We start from the raw sequence: 24,538 nt of genomic DNA on the forward strand, positions 1-24,538 counted from the left end.
CATAAATATTAAGATATGAGTTTCCATTTTCACTCACATTCTCCAATAAAAATAATCAGGGATCCTTGGAGAAATACTTGGTTCTAAAGACTCAGGCAAGAAATACAGACACAGATACACACACACACACACACACACACACACACACATATTGATGAGAGAATGTCAAAGAAGCACAGGAACCAACTGTAAAAGCTTCCAATGGGCAAAACTGGAACAATTTGATATTACGATGAAAAAAAAATAGTGTTATCTCTGCTCAAATAATAAATAATAAAATATCCATAAGTCCAAACTAATAGAAATAAATAATTGAATAAACTAATAAATGGAGATAAAAGGCAAATCTCCCTTGTAGAAGAATTCCAAATAAGTTCTGTAGATATTTTGTCCCAAAAGAGAGGGATTAATTGAATGCCCAATTTTAAAGTATGGGCTTCACATAGTGACTTATTTCCAAGTAGTGTTATACTAAAAGGGCAACACAGAGGTAGCTTTATATTAGAGATGACAAACACTACTTCAGCCAAGTCATCAAAGTCAATGTCAACAGTGAGACGCCATTTCGATAGTATTTGGTTTGATGTGAATATAATTACACTTTATCGCTGTGGTCTTCCTCCTCTATGCCCATAACTACAATATAATTATGGAAAAAGAAACACCAGACAAATTTCAATAGAGCAGCATTCTACAAAATACCTGACTGAAACTCCTTAGAACTGTCATTGTCACAAAAAACAAAACAAAACAAAATGAAAAACAGGGAAAGACTGAGAAACTCTTACAGCCAAGAGAAATCCAATGACACACGCTGAAGTGTGATGCAGCCTGGATGGGATTCCAGAACACAAAACAGCATCAAGCAGAAACTGAGGGAATGTGAACAAATTATAGATTTTAGTTAATAGTGTATCAATATAGCCTGGTTACTTGCAACAAATATACCAAATTAAAGTATTAATATGAGGTAAAATGAGTGACAATGTGTATGGAGTATGGTGCAGTATCTTCACAAAAATTTCTGCAAATCTAAACTACTCTAAACAGCAAAGTCTTCAAAAATACTTGCCACAGAAATATGAATGAGAAGTACTAGCATAAATGATATATCCACCAAGACCATAAATATCTATTAATTTATGAATCTTCAACTATTTAACACTTTTACAGTACTTACTAAATTTCAGTAACAGTCCCAAATACTTCATGATATTAAAAAAATTTATCCTTATAGCAACTATAAGAGGTAATGAATACTATTATTCTACTTTGCAGATGAGGAAATAGTCACAGTGATGTTAATTATTATTAAAGTTCACAAAGCAAGTAAAGTTTGAAGAAGGATTTGATTTCAGTCATTCTGCCTCCAAAGACAATGCTTAGCCATTTTTAATGTGTAATAATTTCACAAATAAAGTAGAAAAAGACAGGAAAGGGAGGAAGATAATGATATTTCTATTTTTGCCTGTCTTTCAACTTTCCCATCATTTTGACTTCTTCTAGTCTCAGAAAAGGAAAGTCAGCTAAAACAGAAGGAAAACTAAAATAAATTGATAGTTAACTTCACTCTCTTAAGTACTCACCTTCCTGAAGGCCTAAAAGCAAAGTTAGGAGTATTTAGGAACATTTTTTGTTAGGGGGTCAGTTCCTACTTTGATGGTAACCATTATAATCGTATTTCATCTAGGCAAATATCGATTGAAAATAAAGACATTTCCCCCCCTCAGCTTCTAAAAGCATGTTCTTAAGCTGTGACTTTATTTATTAACAGGGTAGAAGAGATTTGGGAGGAGAGAGAGGGAGAGGACAAATGAGCAGAAGTACAACACCATGTGAGCTGTGAACTCTATCCTCTGAACGTTTTACCCAGCTGGATCGTGTATTTGCTGCTTTCTTAGTGTGGAATGTGATGAAGTGGGGAACAGGAAGAATCCAGAGTTATTCCTCGGTATCAGTAACTATAAATAAATCATCAGTAGTTGGCAAAAATTATACTATTGCTGATCATCAAGGCACTGAGTTCACTGAGTCAATGGATCAGTGTATTGGTAGATTAAGAAGTTTCAATGCTGATAAATCAAGAAGTTTTGATGTTGGTTCAAGGTTATGGCTGTAGTAGAAATATTTAGCTGGGGATCTATATAACACAAGGTGAGAACATCACAATTTATAGGGTGAAATTAAAATTCATACATAATTGCAATCCATTAGAATATGTGTATCTTTATAGCAAATTATGGAGATGCATGAGAAGATGCTATAATCCTTGTCTCCACCTTCCTCCAAAGTCTTTAGAGCACACAGTAGACATTGCATGACACACTATTGCAGAAGTGACCCACTAAGATGTTTATTAAACACTACACTTTCTGCAGTGTTTTAGATTCAGTGCTTTTTTCTGGAGCTCCAGTTCTGCTCTAAGATTTGTCTTTTTCCAATACTACAACAAAATTTAAAAAAAAACCACATTTTTCAGTGGGTTCCTATTCCTTATCATCACAAGCCCCAAATAAAAGAAATGATATTGCCCTAGAGTCTGCCATAATTGCTAGATTATTTATTTTCATGGTATTGGAGAGCCTGAGGTGTTTGGTTGGCTGCTGTTTTAGAGATTCACAGATCTCTGGAGGATGTGATCTAATGAACTTTACTGGTGTAAATTGTCAAGTAGTCATCTGTCCTTCTGCCTTTGACCATTGTTTAACCTACTTCAATTTTCAAAGATGAAATAAATTTTCATTAAAGCACCTAAATATTTAGGTCAGGAAGATTGCAGAGAAATCAGAACAGTGATTTTTATCTCAGTACTTATATTGAAATATAAAAAATAATGTAATCTGTAGGACATAATATATATTTAAATTGAAATACAGTGACATAGATTAGCTCAAACAACACTTCTCTTACATGAAACCTCAGACTAAGGTATATTTGCATATAGATTTTTGTTTAATTTCAGTAGGTATTTTATCTTAAAGGTTATACTAATGCAGTTTATTTTGTGAATGGTGTGTGAGCTACTATAATGTCACCACCCTTTTTCAGCACTAAAATGTATATCAGGATTCGGGGCACTATTTCTGAGATATTAATATGACTTTGACACACTGTTCACCTCAAGTTCACTATGTGTGTATGTGGGTAACTAATGAGACTCTGTTATCTTTACAGGTTTCAGAACTATGAATGGCTTATTCTAGGGACTTAGATTACTCTTAGAGAGTCAGAGGTTGATATGGTTTGGCTCTATGTCCCCACCCAAATCTCATGTTGAATTGTAATCCCTAGTGTTGGAAGTAGAGCCTATGGGAGGTGATTTAATCATGGGGGATGGTTTCTAATGGTTTAGCACCCTAGTGCTATCTCGTGATAGAGTTCTCAGGAGATCTGGTTGTTTGAAAGTGTGTGGTGCCTTCCCCTTCACTCCCTTGCATCTTCCTGCTCCACCACCTGAAGAAGGTCTTTGCTCCCTCTTTGCCTTCTGCCATAATTGGAAGTTTCCTGAGGCCTCTCCAACCATGTTTCCTGTACAGCCTGTGGAACTGGGAGTCAATTAAAACTCTTTTCTTCATAAATTACTCAGTTTCAGGTAGTTCTTTATAGCAGTGTGAGAATGGACTATAAAAACGTTTCTCAAAATTATGAGTTTACTGAATTATGAAGCAACATAAAGTAAAAATCATCACTTCCTAGAATCTTTTGCCTCCTAGAATCATTAAATCTTGTAAAATGCCAAAATAATCTTCAGTCTGTTTAAAAAGTCCTCAGATCTACAAAACCTAAATAAGGACTTGGAGGAATGCAATTTCAACAGAAGCTGAAAAGCCCTAGGCATGCTAGAGTGTTATCGTGGGAGTATACTGGCATGGGGGAAAACAGCTATTATGTTGACAGTAATCTAGCAATATGAAAGATTCAGGTTTTTCTGGAGATATTCTGTCCTGTTTCATGCCTTTGTACAAAAAAACAGAAATATTTTATGACTGAATTCAATATTTCCGGGGCTTAATTTGTGGCATTTTTTTTTTTTTTGCCTGCATTTACCAAAAATATCTCACAGGTAAGTTTTCTTACTTGAAGTGGACATTTTTATTAGTATTTTCTCCTAATATACTTATCTTCAAGCCTGCAGCCCACTTCAAGGTAACTCTACAATTACCATCCTCTTATATTTGTTTGCCTGATAGTGAGAATATATTCACAAATTTAACCTGGTTCCAGTCTGTTGAATAGAAATACAATTTTACTGTGAAATACAGCTTTTGAGGATTGGTTTTTTTAGGGGAACTTTTAGTATGAGATTAGAAGAAAATTCTGCTTCCTAATTAATTGAGGCTGTTTATGAGACAGTGAGTTCTGAACACCATGAGACAGACAACTGTCAAAAAATGTTTTCATAAAATCCCATTTCCTTTACTTTTTTATACAGACAACTGTCAAAAAAGGGTTTTCATAAAATCCCTTTTCCTTTATTTTTTAATGTAGAGACAGGGTTTCACCATGTTGCCCAGACTTGTCTTGAACTCCTGAACTCAGGCAATCTGCCTGCCTCGGTCTCCCAAAGTGCTGGATTACAGGCATAAGCCACTATACCTGGACTTCCCATTTTTTTTTTTCTATTCAAGTAATGTTAAGGAATAAGAAACCAATAAGGACATTATTTATTCAGCCCTCTGAGGTTCTTTTAAATATTTCAAAATTGAAAACAAACAGAAACTCCCCAAAATTTTCCACCAACCCTATCTTAAGAAGTATTAGGTTGGTGCAAAATTAACTGTGGTTTTGCCATTAAAAGTAATGACAAAAAACAGCAATAATGTTTGCAACAACCTAATAAATTTTAAAAAGCACAACCTCATCTACAGTTAAATTCTAAGTATCCAAGAGTCAGCATTCTCCCTAGAGGCGAGATAACCAGTCTTCTTTTTAAAACATTTGTATTGGTAGTGTGTTTTCCAAGTCCAATAATTCCTGTCTGTTTTGGGGCCTGAAGGGAATAGAATCTCTCTTTTTTTTCACACAGATATAATGAAGATAAGGATTAGCATGCAAAATATTTTCTAGGCATAAAGCATGCCATAAATGTCTTTGCAGAACTACTGATGATATTTTAATGAATTTTTTTCTTGGAGAAAAGAATAGAGGACACCTAATAATTTCACACAAATAATGATCAAATCATCTTTTTATCAAATAAAGAAATGATTGCCACATGGCAAATATTAAAGAAATGATATTGGTTTGTGAATTAAAATTGTCCAAGAGTCCCTCTGGCGTCATATTTTAATTAATCCCAGAATCTATATAAAGTTAACTTCAGGTGCTGAAATTAAAAGAAAAAATGCTAAAAATACATTTCTCTCGATTTTGATTAGTTTCTTCTTAAGACTTTATTTGCTATGAAATTCCCTAAATATTATTTCACAGCCATCTCTAGAGCTGGTCATTGTGATTTAAGATGCCTAATGAGACTTGCCCATGCAACAGGTTTTAGAATATTCAGATGTTGCAGGCTATATGCTTTCAATATATGTTTTAATGGAGACAATAAACATATAAAAGTGAACTTTTTTTTAAAGTTACTAGCAAATTACATCCCCAATCAAAAGTAGTTATCGCGTCACAGATCACTATTATGAAAAGTTATTTGCACATTGACAAGGAAGGCAGATTTAAAGCTTTTTGACAAAAGCTTAAAGAAATCAACTACTTAAAATTGTCAGAATAATGAATTTCCATTTCCCATTACCATTTTCTTTGTTTGAGTGAAAATTTAATACTATTACTTCATGATTTTGCAATAAAATTAGAAAATTCCTGCCTTTCTCCTTTCTTGCCAACTCTTCCTCAAAACAAAAGAAAAAATTCTCATTTATTTATTCATAAATGTTCCATACATGACTATGTTATCTTTAAGCATCCTTTATACATGCACACAATGTTGTCTATGATGGAAGAACATTTTATGTAGTAGAAAGTAATACAGTGGGCTCACACGAATAAAATTTACTGTTTTTGCCATATGCTTCATGATACAAAACCTTGGTAGAAATGTGGTTTGGCTTACCAAAAACTCACAGTACCAGCTGAAGCACAGCATGGTGGAGTGCTGTCTTTAGGATATAGTTTATGGCTTAGCTTGGTTAAAAACACACAGTGTCTTTTCTCACAAGGCCAGAATTCATTCATCTGGAACAAAAGAGTAAAGATGGGCGAGGTCTTTTTCTTTGTAGACCTGATAACCTCTTAAGGAATTTTACTTCTTCCCGTTATACCTTTGTGTTCAGTGGTTTGGGAGATCCACGTACCCAGAGATACAGAATCATGAGGCTATCTCAGTTTCCATAAGATTTCATTAAACTGGAAGCCTAAATGACCCATGAATATTTTTTCCTCTTATGTAGATAAACCAACATACAGAGAAATGGGTTACTGTCCTGGCCAGAGTTATTGATTCTTTTACAAAGGGGATATTTGGTCCAGCTGTGGTGGCTCATGCCTGTAATCCCAGCAATTTGGGAAGCTGAGGCAGGTGGATCACTTGAGATCAGGTGTTGGGGACCAGCCTGGCCAATACGGTGAAATCTCACCTCTACTAAAAATACAAAAATATCTATATATATATTATATATATATTTATACTTATATATGTATAATATATTTATATTTATATATTAATATACATATTATATAATATAATAAAAATATATAAATAATATATTTACATATATAAACATATATAATATGAATATTATATTTATATATGGACCTGGTGGTACATGCCTGCAATCCCAGCTACTTGGGGGGCTAAGGTGGGAGGATTACTTGAACCAGGAAGATGAAGGTTGCAGTAAGCTGAGATCCTGTCACTGCACTCCAGCCTGGGTGTCAGAGCAAGATTCTGTCTCAAAAAACAAAACTAAACTAAACAAAAATGAAAAAAGCAAAGGGGATATTTGACTACTGGTATGCTACAGAACAAAGAAGGACTCTGTGGAATGAAGGACATTTACTGGGTCTCCTCTTAATACTCTCATGTCCAATAATTATGGTTAGTAAGAAGCTGGCAAACAAAAGTAAAGGAGAATCACCAAGGAAAGTTGGGATAGCTACCCTACTGTAAAACAAACTAATTGTTTACCAAAAAGCCAGGGTTTCAGTCTAGGTCCTGCTGCTCACTGAACAGAAAGCCAATCATGAGACAATGAGTATTGACAGGGAAGAGGCTTTAATTGGGTGCTTCCGCCAAAGAGATGGGAGATCAGTCTCAAATCCATCTCCTTTACCTACCAAAATTAGGAGTTTATATAGAAAGGAAGAAATGTAACTATGTGTGGGAAAACAGGTATTAGGAAGGAGTAAGTAAGACAGGTTGGTCAATAAGAAGCAGGTGGCTGGTTAGAAAAACAAGATTTAGGAAAGGGTAAGGAAGAAATCATGAGGAATGAAGGGTCTGGCATCTCCTTGCCTGTATGCAGTGATCTGGTGAGTTTCAGTTCTATGATACTTTTTGAAAGGTCTAAAGGTCATTTTTGGAGGAAGGAACTCAAAGAAAACAAATGAGTTTCCAGCCTTAAGATTAGAAGGATTAATTTCTATGTTCATCCGAAAACAAACAAATAAAACAAAAGAAAACAAAACTGTCTGTGGGACCGTTAGTTTTGTTTGATTAAAAAAAGAATAAAAAAGAAATTGGATGGCGGAAGAATACAGTTAGATGGTAAACTTAGACTTCACTGATCAGCTAAATTGTGAAGTTTGTAAAAACTGTATTTGGGGTGAAATAATTGTTCACTCTTGCCTCCTAGATTACATAGAGAAGACTAGAGGTGAATAAAGTTATAATCTATGTTCATGGAAGGAATATAACTGAACCAACACACGGTGATGTAATGTCTAAGGGACTTTGGACATTGCCTGCATTGAGGTTACTGCAGTGTAGGTGAAGATCAATAAAACAAAACAACAAAACAAAACTTGAGATATGAAAGGGTGCACTTTACATTATGTCCCATCTTCCTCATGCATTGTCTGACCTTGCTGCTCTTCTGCGTGCCCCAGGAGACAGGCTTCTAGCATTCCTGATTTCTGGTTGATACTGACTAATGGGAAACTCTGGTAAGACTTAGAGTAAGGAAGCAGAGGAAGTTTGGGGCGTTTATTCTCTTTCATGCAGGATGTTCCTGGCTCAGTCTTGTTCGATGACAGCTTCCTTCCTCCATGACCTTAGATCCTGTTGAGAGCCCCTTCCTGCACAACTGAAATTCTCTTTCTTCTTAAGTCAATTTTATGTCTTTCTAAAAACTTCTCCATTTCACTGGTTATTTAAATTTTTGTCACACAACTGTCTATAAAATTTCCTCATAAGGTTTTCATTCTTATAAGTTTATTCTTATGGTTAGGTCCTGTGTTTGTTTCTGGATTTCAGTAATTTGAGTCTTCTCTTCTCTCTATTTTTCTTGGTCGCTGTAGCTAAAGGCTTGTAAATTGTGTTTGTATTTTCAAATAAGCAACTTTTGGTTTTGTTGATTTTGTCTATTGTTTTCAAGTCTCTATGTTACTTAATTCCTCTCTAATCTTTATTATTTCCTCCCTTCTTCTTGCTTTGAATTTGGTTTTCTCTTCTTTTTCTAGTTTCTAAAAATTTATGTTTAGGTTATTGTTTTGAAACCTTTCTTTCTTGTTAATGTAGCTCCTTGCAGCTATAAATTTTCTTCTGACAACTCTTTCTGCTGTATCCCATTAGTTTTGGTAGGTCATGCTTTGTTTTTATGACATAGTGTTCTGTAACTTTTATTATGACTTGTTTTATCCATCAGTTATTTAGGAAGATTGGAAATTTTTACATGTTTTTGGTTTTTTCAAAATTGTATTTTGTTATTGACTTATAACTTCATTTCATTGTGACTAAAAAGAATACTTCACGTGATTCCAATTATATTAAATTTATTTAAATTTGTTTCATGGGCAAACATAGAATCTATTCTGGATAATGTTCTATGTGAACTTTAGAAGAAAGTATATTTTTCTGTTATGATTGAAGTGTTTTTTCTAGATTCTGTTAGGTATATTTGTTATGCAGTGTTTGCACTAGTCAGGGTTCTTTAGAGGGACAGAACTAATGAAATAGTATATGTATATAAAGGGGAGTTTATCAAGTATTAACTCACATGATCACAAAGTCCCACAATAGGACATCTACAAGCTGAGGAGCAAGGACAGCCAGTCTGAGTTTCAAAACTGAAGAACTTGGAGTCTGATGTCGACGGCAGGAAGCACCCAGCAAGGGAAAAAGAGGTAGGCTGAGAGGCTTGGTCAGTCTCTCTTTTCACGTTTTTCTGCCTGCTTATATTTGTGCTGCTCTCTGGTGGCTGGGTAGATTGTGCCCACCCTGATTAAAGGTAGATCTGCCTTCCCTAGCCCACTGACTCAAATGTTAATCTCCTTTGACAACACCCTCACAGACACACCCAGGTTCAGTACTTTGTACCCTTCAATCCAATCCAGTTGACATGCAGTATTAACCATCACAGTGTTGTTCAGTTCTTCAGATTTCACTAATATTTTGTCTAGTTGCTCTATCCATTGTTTTAAGTGGAGGTATTGATATAGCCAACTATTTTTCCTAAATTGTTTATTTTTCTTTTCATTTCTATCAGGTTTCTCTTCATATATTTTTTAGTTTGTTGTGAGGAGTATATATATTTAACATTATTTTTTTAATGCACCGTCAGTTTCATCATTATAAAATGCTCTTCTTGAAACTTTACCTTAAAGAATATATTTTTTCTGCTATTAATGTAGCTACACCATCTATCATTATCACTTTGTCTTATGGGATGAACTTTTTCATCCCTTAATATTCAACTCATTTATGTATTTGTATCATAAGTAATAATTCTATACACAATATATAGTTGGGATATTTACTTAATCTATTTTTACCAAATTCTGCCTTTTATGCAGAGAGTTTAATTCATTAACACTTATTGTAATGATTGATAAGGTGGGATTTATGCCTACCATTTTGCTATATTTTCTACATGTCTTATTTTCTTCCCTCAATCCTCCATTATAGTATTCTTTTGTGCTAAGAAAATATTTTATTGTACCATTTTAATTCCCTTATTCATTCTTTTACAATGTATTTTAACGTTTATTTTTATTAGTTACCCTAGGTACTATAATTAACATCTTACTTTATAATAATCTTATTAAGATTAACACCACTTTTATTTCAACGATGTACACAAAGTTTGTTTCTGTATAGCTCTATTCCCCACTCCTTTTATTTCACTTTTTTTAATTGCCAAAATATTCCTGGAATATTTATTTATTGTCACACAGTACATTTTAATAGATCATTTGTCCATCAATAAAGATTCATAATCATTACATTATAAAATTGTATTTTAAACAATACAGACAAAAATAAAAGAGAGTTATGAAAAATACATTTATACCATCTTACATTTAGTAATATAGTCACATTTACTGGTTAGATTTCTATTTCTTCATGTGAATTAGAGTTACTCTCAAGTGTACTTTCATTTTAGCCTGAGAGACTCTAATATTTCTTGTAGTGCAGATCTACTAACATCTGAAGTTTTGTTTATCTGAGAACATCTTACTTTCTCCTTCATTTTTTAAAAGAATTGTTTTGCCAAATATAAATTTTTGAAGACCTTTTTTTTCTTTTAGCACTTTATGGAAATCATCCTGTTAATTTGTGACCTCCATGATGCCTTTTGAAAAATCAGCTGTTAGTCTTATTAAAGATTGCTTGTACCTAATGATGTCATCCTGTATGAAATTCCCAGTAAACAAGGAGTGAGCTCCCAGATGGCATAGGATAGGAATAACAACTTTCTAATTTTCCTAGTTTCTTAGTATTTCACTATCCTGTGGTGGTTCTTTAAATATACAAATAGTCTCTTTTGAAAAATATTAGTTTTTAATTTAATTTGTTGTTTAAAATTTTAATTTGAAAAACAGGCATATCCTTTGAGTATGTCATTTTTTTCAACTGAACCGTGACAAATCAACATAGTGCTCAAATTCAATAGAATTGAAACATTGCAGTCCCCAAATATTTGCAAAGCAGAGTTCTAAATTCTACAGTTATTTTACAAAGGGCAACAGTAAATTTTCTATGAAACCATAATGTTTAATCTTGCCTTCTGATATTTTCTTTAAATATACATTGCTTTAGATATAATTTATTCAACGTGCATTTATTTTTCTTTGTGATGTTGCTGCAGATTTTAAAAATAAACATATTAAAACAAAAAGAGGATAACATGCATTCCTATAGTTATTATCAAAGTTATTTTTCATATTTTCATTTCATTATATTTTCAGCATTTTGTAGGAAATATCTATAAACATTTGGGGAGTGCCAAATATAAATGTTTTTCAAATTTTCTAAAGATTTTTATGTTTTGAGATATAAAATTTAGATAATAAATATCATTTCATTTTCCTTAATTGAATACCATTAAGATAACAGAAACATTTAGTTTGAGGATTTAATTTAGATGGATTTAATTATTTAAAGCTATAGAGATTTGCACATAAACAAACTTGAAAGGATTTTAAATTACAAGAGTATGCATAAATGATACTTAATGGAAACCTGGTTCTATGGCTACAGAAGAGATACACATATTTAAATAACATTAGATTAAATAAATTACGTTTACGAATTATAATTGCTGAAAAATAATAGTATGAATCTGTGAAATAATAATACATGGTTTTTTCCTGAGTCATCTTAAGTCATTTATTATTTTTCATTGTCCCTATTCTCTTATCTGAAATAACAATAAAACATATACACTTTCCATCTGAAATTATGAAATCAACTTTTTATTTGGATATGAGTATAGAGTTACAGAAAGTTTCAAACCAGAGTAAAGAGAGGTCCTGTATACCCTTGACAAAATTTGCCCCAAATGGTTACATCTGACATAATTATAGTATCAAAACCAGAAACTTTACATTGTTCCAATATGTGAGAATAGCTGTATACCACTTATCACATGTGTAAATTTGTGTACCACACAGTCAAGATTTAGAGCTAGCTTGTCACCCTCAAGATCTTCCTGCTGCCACTGCTTCACATCACACCCACTCCTCCTCCTTTGCACAATGCTGACACCAGCAACAGCAAAATTTGTTTTCCATGTTTACAGTTAGGTTATTTTGAGAATGTTATGTGCATGGAATCATACAGAATATGATCTTTTGAAATTGACATTTTCCAGTCAGTAGAGGTCTATCCAAGTTGTTGTGTATCAATAGTTTACTAAATGTATTCCTTTTATTGCTAATGGGATTCAAAGGTATGTATGGGCCACATTAAAAGAAAGGGAAAACTGAATACATAAAAATGTATAAACCTATGTAATATTAAGAAACAGAGGGCTGGACATGGTGGCTCATGTCTGTAGTTCCATAACTTTGGGAGGTTGAGGTGAAAAGACTACTTGAGTCTAGGAGTTCAATACCTGCCTGGGAACCACAGTGAAACCCCCTCTCTACCAAATAAATAAATAAACGGATGGCATGGTTGTGTGTGCTTGTAGTCCCAATTACTTGGGAGGCTGAGGTGGGAGAATATTTTTTTCTAATTTTAATGTCTTTTTTGTTATTATTATACTTTAAGTTCTGGGGTACATATGCAGATCTTGCAGGATTGTTACATAGGTATACACATGCCATGGTGGTTTGCTGCCTCCATCACCACGTCACCTACATTAGGTATTTCTCCTATTGTTATACCTCCTCAACCTCCTCACCCCTGCTATCACTCCCCTACACCCCAACAGACCCCAGTGTGTAATGTTCCCCTTCATGCGTCCATGTTTTCTCATTGCTCAATACCCACTTATGAGTGAGAACATGCAATGCCTGGTTTTCTGTTCTTGGGTCAGTTTGCTGAGAATGATGGTTTCCAGATTCATCCATGTCCCTGCAAAAGACATAAACTCATCCTTTTTTATGGTTGCATAGTATTCTATGGTGTATATGTACCACATTTTCTTTATTCAGTCTATCTTTGATGGGCATTTGGGCTGGTTCTAAGTCTTTGCTATTGTAAACAATGCCAAAATGAACATATGTGTGCATATGTCCTTATAATAGAACAATTTATAATCCTTTGGGTATAAACCCTGTAATGGGATTGCTGGGTCAAATGGAATTTCTGTTTCTAGCTCCTTGTGGAATTGCCACACTGTCTTGCACAATAGTTGCACTAATTTACACTCTCACCAACAGTGTAAAAGCATTCCTATTTCTCCACATCCTCTCCATCATCTGTTGTCTCCAGATTATTTAATGATTGCCATTCTAACTGGTGTGAGATGGTATCTCAATGTGGTTTTGATTTGCATTTTTCTAATGTCCAGTGATGATGAGCTTTTTTTCATATGTTTGTTGGCCGCATAAATGTCTTCTTTTAAAAAGTGCCTGTTCATATCCTTTGCCCACTTTTTGATGGGGTTGTTTGCTTTTTTCTTGTAAATTTGTTTTAGTTCTTTGTAGATTCTGGATATTAACCTTTTGTCAGATGGGTAGCTTGCAAATTTTTTTTCCCGTTCTGTTGGTTGCCACTTCACTCCAATGAGCCAAAAGAAATGGCAACAAAAGCCAAAATAGACAAATGGGATCTAATTAAACTTAAGAGCTTATGTAAAGCAAAAGAAACAATCATTAATGCTTTTGCCAATATATTTACATTTAGAAATTAATATGAAATACAAATCATAAATAATATGCTAAGAAAGCATGTATTATATAGGTGTGTAGAGTTATTCAGAGAAACAGAACTAATAAGATATATGTGTATTAGTTTAAATACACACACATCCTATTAGATAATTGGTTCATGCTGTTGTGAGGTTTAAGTCTGAAATCTGCAAGGTGAGCTGCCGGGCTGGAAACTCAGAGAAGAGTCAATGCTGCATTTGTGGCTAAGGACCACCTACTGGTGGAATTTCCTCTCACTGGAGTATCTCAATCTTTTCTTCTTAAAATCTTCAATTGATTGGATGTAAAAATGCCCACATTATGGAGGGTACTTTGCTTTAATCAAAGTTTACTGCTTTCAGTGTTAATCACATCTAAAAATACCTTCACAGCCACATCTAGACTGGTTTTGGACCAAACATCTTGACTTGGCCCTTGTAGCCTAGGTAAGTTAACAAATAAAATTATCCATCACAAAAAACAAGTGTATTATGAAACATGGCTTGTCAGGTAATCTACTACTAGCAGTTATTCCTCAAATTCCTTGCATTTCCAACAGGAAATCTGTAGAATATTTTGTTTGTTAAAGAGATAAGTGAACCAGAGGATATATATTGATTAAATTGCTAAACTGTAAGAATAAAGTGTTTTTTGTGCTAATAAGAAGGTGCCATCATTATAGCTGCACTGCTACTAATGAAAATCAAATAACCTTGAGGCCACTTGTGAGCACAGTTGGGAAGGAGCAGTGGCACGTGGCGAATCATGCAAAACTGAACACAAATTCTAAGAAAAGTAAGTAATTGAAATGCCAATTCCTTTTACTCCAAACTTTCAAGAGCTCAAATGTAATCTCTTCTTTTGCCTTTGTTAATTTGAGTAACATGCATACACATCAGAGAAATAAAGCTATATATAACATACTAAAGATTTTTTAAGCTATTTTAATGTATTGACCAGTTATAATTTATTTTACAAATTCTATATTGAAATATAATGTAATAAAATAGCAGTTGCCAAATAGAGGGCTTCACTCAGCTGGTGAAGAACACCACAAAAAACTCCTGGATGTAGTAACCTTTGCTTTTCTCCTCTCTCATGTATAAAATGACTAGGAGTTATTAACTCCATAAACTCTTTTTAGCTGTCACTGGTCTTGTTGATGAGCATCAGGAGCCTTCTCCTGGCACGTGGTTCAAGGAATTATATTTATGGTAAGAAGGTAGAAAACCAAAGGGGAGGAAGTCTGAGTGGTCCTGAGTGGACCTCAAATAACTTTTAATGTAATGATCCTGATGATTCCTTCAAACCCCTGCACTTTCTATTTGATGACTCTGACCTCTTCTAGAAAGGGGCTCCCAGTGGAAGCTATCTCTGTCAGCCAGATCTCATCTGCTGTTTCTCCTCCAAGATATCTTTAAAATGTGTAGACTGCTGTTTGCTCCTTCACAATATTGTGGCACTATTATGCTGTCTCTCTCCCCACCCCTTACACATACACACACACACACACACACATACACACACGCTCATATATATATATATGCATACATACATATATATATGCATATATATGTATATGTGTGTATATATATAGTCTCACACCATCTTCATTCCTTAATGGTACCATGAAAGCCAATGTGCCATTCCTTTTGTGAGTTAATTGGCCTAAGAAAATTCTTCAGATACTGTTAAAAAATTCTAATCACATCTCTTAGAATGAAGGTCCATCACATAACATTTACTACTGGAGTTGAACACTATCAACTAGGCTAATAAACATACAATCATAAATGAAAACAACAAAAGAAAGACAGAGAGAGAAATAGAAAGAAAGAGAGGATCGTTTTAATGCCAGTTATAAGTTGTCTTTCCCAATTGAGCATCAAGCATTTGTCCGCAAAGGATGATGACAATGAGAGAAAAACAGTAGGAGGTTTTTGGAAAAACCTAAGAAAAACGTGTAAATAATTTTAAGAATTTCTCCCTATTGGCAGAGAGGTGAATCACAATTGTTAAGGAGGGCAGGCAGTAGATTGTAAAGGCTTCAGGAGGAAGCTGAAAAATTAAATGTCAATAAGAAACATGAATTAAAGAGGAGTTAGAAGGTGGATACAGTTATCCACAAAATAAAAATATCTTAAAAAAAACATTAAATTCTAACCTTTATAAGTTTGATCATATATTAAAATCATAAAAACTTCCAAAGATTTTAATTGTGTATAGCAGTCCTCTATGGAATCACTCAATACGTATTTTTTTGTACACAGTGTACTTATTCTTACATATTTCTTGTATTGGACTTCAGGAACAACAAAATGTGTACTGTAATTTTGGGACAAAAACTACAAAGATAATTTTAAACTCATACTTTTTTTATTTTATATTGAACTCAGCACAAAATCCCGTCATGAATCTCAAATCCATTATAACACCATTAAGAGTTATGATAGTATGATGAATTAACATGAGAAAGATATTGATATCTTCTCATACTCATGACAGAGAATAATAAAATTACATTTAAGTAATAGTTGATAATGGATTATAGCAATTTTGTTCAGTATCAAATGACACATAACTCCTAATAACTCTAAATTAGAAATACATCTTTCCTAATAATATTTTAGACCAAGGCTGTGTCTGCCCTATGCTAAACTATGATTGATAATTTAAATTAAGTCAAATAATTTAGTTTTAATATTTCAAGTAGTCAAACCATTCACAGATCAGTTCAGTCTTGATAGTTAATTTTGTGATTCTAAATGAATAAAATATATTGCCACCATTTCCAAAAAGATTCTTCAGTTTTTCTTACTGACATATTTAAATGTTGCATGATTTATTTAGCAAAAAATAAAAGCATTTTAGATATTTGAAATATTTAGTAATTCTTGACACATTAAGCATTTTCTTTTTGTTATTTATTCTATGTTATTTACTCATCAATTAATTTGGTTCATAATATAATACTATGAGCTGTTATTAGCAATTATCTTAATTGGGAGTTTACCTCAATATTTGTCAAAGGTATGGTATAAATTCTTCCAAAATCTATATATAAAATGCTAATTTTGTACTTCTAAGCTGACTTATATTGCTCTTTTTCGGGGAAGAATTTATTTGGATTTATTTTAAATGACTCTGTCCTTCAATTTAAATGTCCTGATTATAGTGGAGCATAGATATAGGTATGAAGTTTTGTTCCAGCCCTCACTGAGATCAATTGAACTTACTGTTTTCCAGTACAAGGCAAATACCTATATGATTAAATAAGTCATAATTGATTCCTCTTTATTAAATTCTTTCTAAAGTATTTCAAAGTATGTTTTTTTCTTGGATAAAGGATTCTGCTCTTACCAAAAAGAATTCACATCTCCCAGCTTTCTGCTGGGATTTTTTCACCTAGTCCTCTATCATCAATTGCTTTGTAAAAGAACAATGAACCTGAATTTTGATTTTTTTTCCTACAAAATAACAGTAATTTGTTTGGAATATGTGAATCCAGAATGCCTTAGTTGAAGCTAATAACCGATTTATAATTTCAGAAGGATCATGAGAATAGACTACAAGAGACTGTAGGAGTCTGCTTTGAGTGGTCCGCTGCTGCTGTTTTTTTATTGTGCAAGTCCCCGCTGAAATGAGATCTAAATAGCAGTGACTTCATGGTGTTAATTAGATAAGAACATCTGGGGCCCATGTGGCTAGAGGATTAGTATCACTATATCAGGTGTTATTTGAGAAATAAATAATTAAAAATAAGCCAATCCATATAGCTACTCAAAGTTTATCTTAAAATTGTGTGAGTTACTCATTTCCCTTAATTTTATTTACTGTTTGATTTTTCTTTTCAATCTGATTACATACATATGGTAAGGTAAATAGGATAATGGAAAATATACATTTAAACAGATACCAAAGAATGTGGTTAAAAGAGAAACTTGTAATGAATCTTTATATTTAAGAGCCTATGGAAATGCCTAAGTTATAAAAAAAGGGTAGGATCTAGCCAATATTCAGAAACTATATACAGAAGAAATTCTACATAAAGTTTTATAAATTTCTATAAATAGAAGTGGTTTTATATATATAAATTTACTTGTATGTATTTATGTTTACTCCAGTGAACTTTAAAATATGAAAGATGCATTAGATTTATAGATAATTATGTTTAGGTACTTAACCTTTCAATCATTGCTTTTTGAAACTTAGTTTTGCAATCCAACGACTTTGTAATCTACAGATATTTTTCATCTATTAATATGCAATCTATTTCGTAACCGTGAGGTAAACAGATAGTGACAATTATTAATGGAACAAAATATGAAATGCAATTTAAGCAATATTTATAGATGGGAGCTTAATTTAAGAAATCATAAATGAAGAACACTATACACAATGACTGTCCTTCAGATGTATAATAGTAAAAGAACATACTCAAAAACTGTAAGAGTTTACAAAAGATGGGATATAGATCCTCTTCCTTAAAAATATATATGTATATATATATGCACATACGTATTTCATAAAAACTTAGATTAATCAAATGTAAGAGAGCAAGTAAAATAAAAACTTACTCTAAATTAATGTTTAATCTAAAATTTTTAAAAATTTGATTATAGAAATGCTATCAAAAGTTACATATTAGCATGTTAGAAAATAACTTCCCACTAAACAAAGATGAAAAAATATATAGAATAATTTGGGGTCAAGTAAATGTATGTTAATTACTAAGATATTGCAAAAGTAATATTTATTTTTATATTTTCTTAATAACAATTTTCTTAAGTCCCTTAGAAAATAGGGAGAAAAGACACAGATATTTGAAGGAGAAATAAAAATTACTGCAATTGATTTTTTGTATCTGAAACACAGAATTAATTTCTTTTTTGCAAATGCTCATACACATTCACCAAAATAAACCATATGCTGTTCCATAAAATAGTTCTCCATAAATTTCAAAGGATTACAGTCACACAGGCTATGATCTCTGCTCACAGTACATTTAAAACATAAATCAATGCCAAAAGTAAAACTATAAAATTCATATTAAACAGTACAATTCTAAATAATTATTGGGTCAAAAATGCAATCGTGATTAAGATAATAAAAAAAATGAAGCACATAATATACTGAAGATACAACAAACTAAAATTATGTATGACAAATGTGTTCTCTCTCCTGAACCTGAAACACTCTCCTTCTGCTGCCCTTGGACATCAGAACTCTAGGTTTCCAGACTTTGGACTCTGGGACTCGCACCAGTGAATCCCCATATTCTCAGGCCTGCTGCTCTTGATTGAGAATCCACTACTGGCTTCCCTGGTTCTGAGGCTTTTGGACTTGGACTTAGCCGTGTGACTGACTTCCCTGGGTAACCAACTTGCATATGACCTATAATGGAACTTCCCAATCTCCATAATCACATTAGCTAATTTCCCTAATAAATAAATCCCTTCTCCTCTCTCTCTCTCTCTCTCCCCCGCATCTATCTATTATCTATCAATCTGCCTATATCACATTGACTTTATCTCTTTGGAAAATCCCAATAAAAGGAGAAAACAAGGTATTACCATGACTGAATATTTTGTTTGTATATGTTTCAATATATATGGAAAAAATGTTAATTCTGACCTATATATCAAACAAAACACCCAAATTAATTTGCGATGTGTCTTACACTTAAACATGATAAATCTATCTATATTCAGAAGATAACGTTCTAAGAGATTATCTTTACGATCTTAGAATAGGCAAAAGTTTTAATAACAAGGCAAAAAAAGTACAGATCTTCAAAAAATTGCACTTCATCAAAACTGAAAATGTATGTTCATTCAAAGACAATGTTTCTTGAGGATGTGGAGAATTTGAAATCATTATGCATTGTTTATGGGAATGTAAAATGGGATAGCTGCTGTGGAAAATATTTTGACGTCTTCCAAAAGTTAAACATAGAATTGCCATATGTCCTGGAAATTCCACTCCTGGGCATATACCCATTAAGAACTGACAATGGGTGTTCAAAAATATACTTGTACATGAATGTTCACAGCAGCACTATTCACAATAGCCAAAAGATGGAAACAAACTACAGTCAACAATGGATAAATGGATAATTATGTTATATCCATATAATGGATATCAGTGATTAAAGTGAATGAGGTAGTGATAAATGGTACACCAGGAATGTTTCTCAGAAACATCATGTAAGCAAAAAAAGTCATAACAGTTAACATATAGCAGGATTCTATTTATATGAAAAATCTGGAATAGGCAAGTCATTAGAGAGAAAGGCAGATGAGTGCTTGTCACAGGCTGAGAAAGGAAGTACAGAAATGGTTGTAAATGAGCCCCAGATCTCTGCTGGAGGTGACAAAGCTCTGAAACTGAATGGAGCTGATGGTTGCACAATATAGTGAAGGCAGTAGATACCACTGTTTTGTGCACCTGAAATGGTTAATTTTATATTATGAGAATTTCACCTTCAAAAAATATAATGTCAAGGTAGTGAAAAGACAAATTGTAGACTGGGAGAAAAATATTTGGAATATATATCTGACTTGGGACCTATATGCAGAATATCGAAAACATACTCCTCAGTAATGATAAATAAAAGGAGACAAAACCTCTCCTCTTTCTCAAATAGGCAAAAGTCCTTAACAACTGCATAATAACAGAAGATGTACATTTGACCAGTAAGCATATTAAATAATATTAAAATACTTAATCGTCAATAAAAATGTGCAATATCACAATTTATTCATCAGAATGACTATGTTTTTAAATTAAAGATACCAAATTTGCATTGAACAACTTGAACTCTCACATATTGCTACTGGATGCGTGAAATGCAGTAATGTTGGAAATTTGCTTGGCATCTTAAAAAGAAACCTTTAAATAAAGCTAAACACAAAACTATGATACAACAAATGTACTTATAGATCTATACAAAAAAATAATTATTCTGTATGTCCACAGAGACTGTATAGTTAGTCTGACTGGCATAATATTAATAAAATCACACAGATTAGTTGCTTAAACAATAGAAATGTATTACTCACAGTTCTGGGTATTAGGTTGTTCAAAATCAATGTGTCAGCTAATTCAAACTTTGGTGAGGGTTCTCTTCCTAGCTTACAGGTAGCTACTTTCTTACTGTATCTGTGCATGGCAGAGAGAGAGAGACAGAGACAGAGACAGAGACAGAGACAGAGAGAGAAGACACACACACACACATACACACACACACACACACACACACACACACACACATGAAACAGTGAGCACACTCACTCTCCTGTTTCTCTTCTTATAAGGACACTAGTTGCTATGGTATTAATGTGGCCCCCCAATTTCACATGTTGGAAACTTAATCCACGATACAATAGTGTTAGGCGGTGGGATTCTGTGGGAGGCGTTGGGTGATTAAGTCTCTGCTCACATGAATACATAAATGCCTTTATAAAATGGCTTGTGGGGGTGAGTTCCCTCTTTTATGTTCTGCCATGTGGGGACCCTATGCTCATCCCCTTTTGCCACTTCCACCTGCTACCAGGTGAGAAACCAGCAAGAAAACCCTCACCAGATGCTGGTGCCTTGATATTAACGTCCTAGTCTTGAGGGCTGTGATAAATATATTCCTGTTCTCTATAAATTACTTAGTCTCAGGAATTCTTTTATAGCAACATAAAATGCTCGACACCAATCCTATCAGGCCAGGGCCCCACCACCCTTATGACCTGATTTAACCTTAATCACCTCTGGATAGACCCTATCTTCAAATACTCACACTGAGGGCTTAAACCTATAAATTTTATGGGGACACAATTCATTTCTTAGCAGAAACCAGTATGAAAATGTTCATAGCCACTTCATCTAGCTTAAAAGTAGAAATAACCCAAATATTCATCAGAAGAATTGACCAGCAGCCCACATGGTCATTAGTATACTTAAGGAATGGAATACCATACAGCAATAAAAAGAATAAATTATTGACCCATATAATAACAGGACTGACTCTCAAATATACTGTGATGAGCAAAAGTAGCTACAAAATATTGCAGGTAAAAGAACATGCAAATAAAATTGTTTTAGAACTCAGAATAGCGGTGACCATGGAACAGGGTTGGAATTGAGAAAGGGAAATGAAATACATAAGAATTGGAAAGAATACAAGGTTTCATTTTCATGGAGCTACTGTCAGGAGATGAATTGTGTCCTTTTAATACTCATTGATTGAAATCTTAAATCCAGAACCTCAGTATGTGACTGCATTGGAGACTGTGTCCTTAAAGTAGTAATTAAGGTACAATGAAGTGATGAGATGGGCCTAATACAATATGACTGTTGTCATTATAACAGGAGATTATGATATAGAAATGTACAGAATAAAGACCAGGTGAAGACACAGAGAGAAGATGGTCATCAAGAAGCCAATGAGAGAAATCTCAGAAGAAACCAAACCCCTGGACACCTTGATCTTGGATTTCTAGCCTTCAGAAGTGTGAGAAAATTAATTTCTGGTGTTTAAGTCACCCAGACTGTGGTACATTTTTATAGCAGCCCTAGAAAACAAATACAGCAACATAAAACGACTTTATTCATTATTTATTATTATTTATATAAAGCTCTGGTAATTAGGACAGGACATATTTGGTGTAGAAAGGGAAGATTCAGTAATGGAAGGGAAAAACGGACTCACCAAAATACCACTCACATTTGAAAATGCCATTTCAGAGATACGATGTTGCCTGACAAGGCAGGAAAGCATTGATGTTTAATAAAATGCTTCACATTATACACTATATGGAGAAACAACTGAAATTCTATCTTAAATCACAAGCAAATACATCTTTAGCTTTATTAAAGATCTAATTGTAAATGTCAAAATCATAATAAAATATTTTTAAAATAATATGGAATAATACCCCTATTCCTTTGGATAGGGAAGCATTTCTAATACATACCAGCTCCAGAACCATAAACCACAGAATAAAAGAAGGATGAGTTTGAGAATATTAATGTTAGAAATTCTGCTCCTTAATATAGACCATAAATCAAATGGAAATAAAAGTCACACATTTACAAAAGACATTTTCATCCCATAAAACTGACAAATATTTATTCTCCTTTGTATAGATCAATATGCCAGTGAGCCTTTAACCACACACACACACACACACACACACACACACACACACACACCAATCACATCAAACACTTGGATTTTAGAGAGGAAAGTAAACAAAAGTGGCCAATAATCATATGAAAAGATGCACCATTTCATTATTAATCAGGGAAATGCAAATCAAAACCACATGAAACAATAGTCATGCTCACCAGATTGACAATTACTAGCGTTTTTGAATTATCAAGTGCATGAAGGGATTTGCAGCAATCACAACTCTTTACATATGACAGCTCTGAATATACAGCATACACACAACCTGAAAACAATTTGCCATTATCTAGCAAGGCTGAAGAGGAACCAGTCCTGTAAGCCAACCATTTCATTATTTCATGACTAATTGTAAACATGCCCCCAGGAAACAGGTAGGAGAGTGTTCCTAAACACATCATGTGTCAAAAAATCTGACAATGAAAACAAGTAACAATAAAAACTGCTAATAGTAGAATGAATATAATCAATATTATATGTATGTAAAATTGTAACACCACAGTGAAAATGAATGACCTATGTCTACATGTATTGGCATTTTCTCAGTAAAATTTTGATTCAATAAATAAAGCCGCTGAAAAATAATTTTAATATGTATCAAATTATTTTAAGTTACAAACAAGCCAAAGAAAACGGTATTTAGAAACATAAGATACAAAGTAAATAAAATAAATAATTAGCACGACGTGAACAACACTCCTTTTTCTAAGGAATTAAAATGTTTCATTTACGTAAAATCATCTAATTCTTACATAAAATTATGTTATTGTTATTATTATAACAAAGTCAAGAAATTTATCTGTTTTACTGTTGTTCCTGCTTCTGGCAAGAAAGAGTGAGCATACAAGTGGATCATAGGCAAAAGGTTAATCCATATAAACAGGCATTTTGCCTTATTGTCTTGATTACATGACAAGGATCTAGCAGGGTGCCCAGAATTTTTGAGTAAATTGAATTATCTAAATAAATAAATGAAAAGAACAAAAACAGTAAATGTTCTGACATTATATTCTAATGATCTGCACAATTGCAAAGCAATCCTCCTAAGGCAGAAGAGACAAAGGGCTTCAAAGCCAATGGCAATGATGTCTGTATTACTAAAATTGTTACCAGATTCTTGCAATACAGACATCAAAAACTGCAAGAATCTGATAACAAATTTAGTGATACAGACATCATCGCCATTGATCTTTGGACAATTTACTTTATCACAGAAACTTATTCCTAGTCAACATTTTAAAAACTTAGAAAACATAAATATATTTTAGTAGTAAAATGGCCATAACTTACACAATTTAATTTTGTTTATATTTCAGAATATCATAATCCATAGAATAGTTCTGATTATAGTAGTTTATAAAGCATCAAGATGACATCTGAGTCAACCAGGCAGACCAGGATTTTTGTCGACTGTTATTGTGTAACGTTTAAGAAATTTTACTGTTATATAAAAAATAGACTTCAATTATAAATGTATGAAAATACAACTATCATCTCCCAGTTCTTGTACAATTACATATTTTTCGAATATGAATCTGTTTGTCATGTCCTATAACAAGTTAAAAGTTCGCTTTTTTATAATGAAACAAATATTTATGAATGAAG

The sequence above is a fragment of the Sapajus apella genome, unplaced genomic scaffold (assembly GCF_009761245.1).
Source record: "Sapajus apella isolate SASKATOON/1434 unplaced genomic scaffold, GSC_monkey_1.0 scaffold30, whole genome shotgun sequence".
NCBI classification, from domain to species: domain Eukaryota; kingdom Metazoa; phylum Chordata; class Mammalia; order Primates; family Cebidae; genus Sapajus; species Sapajus apella.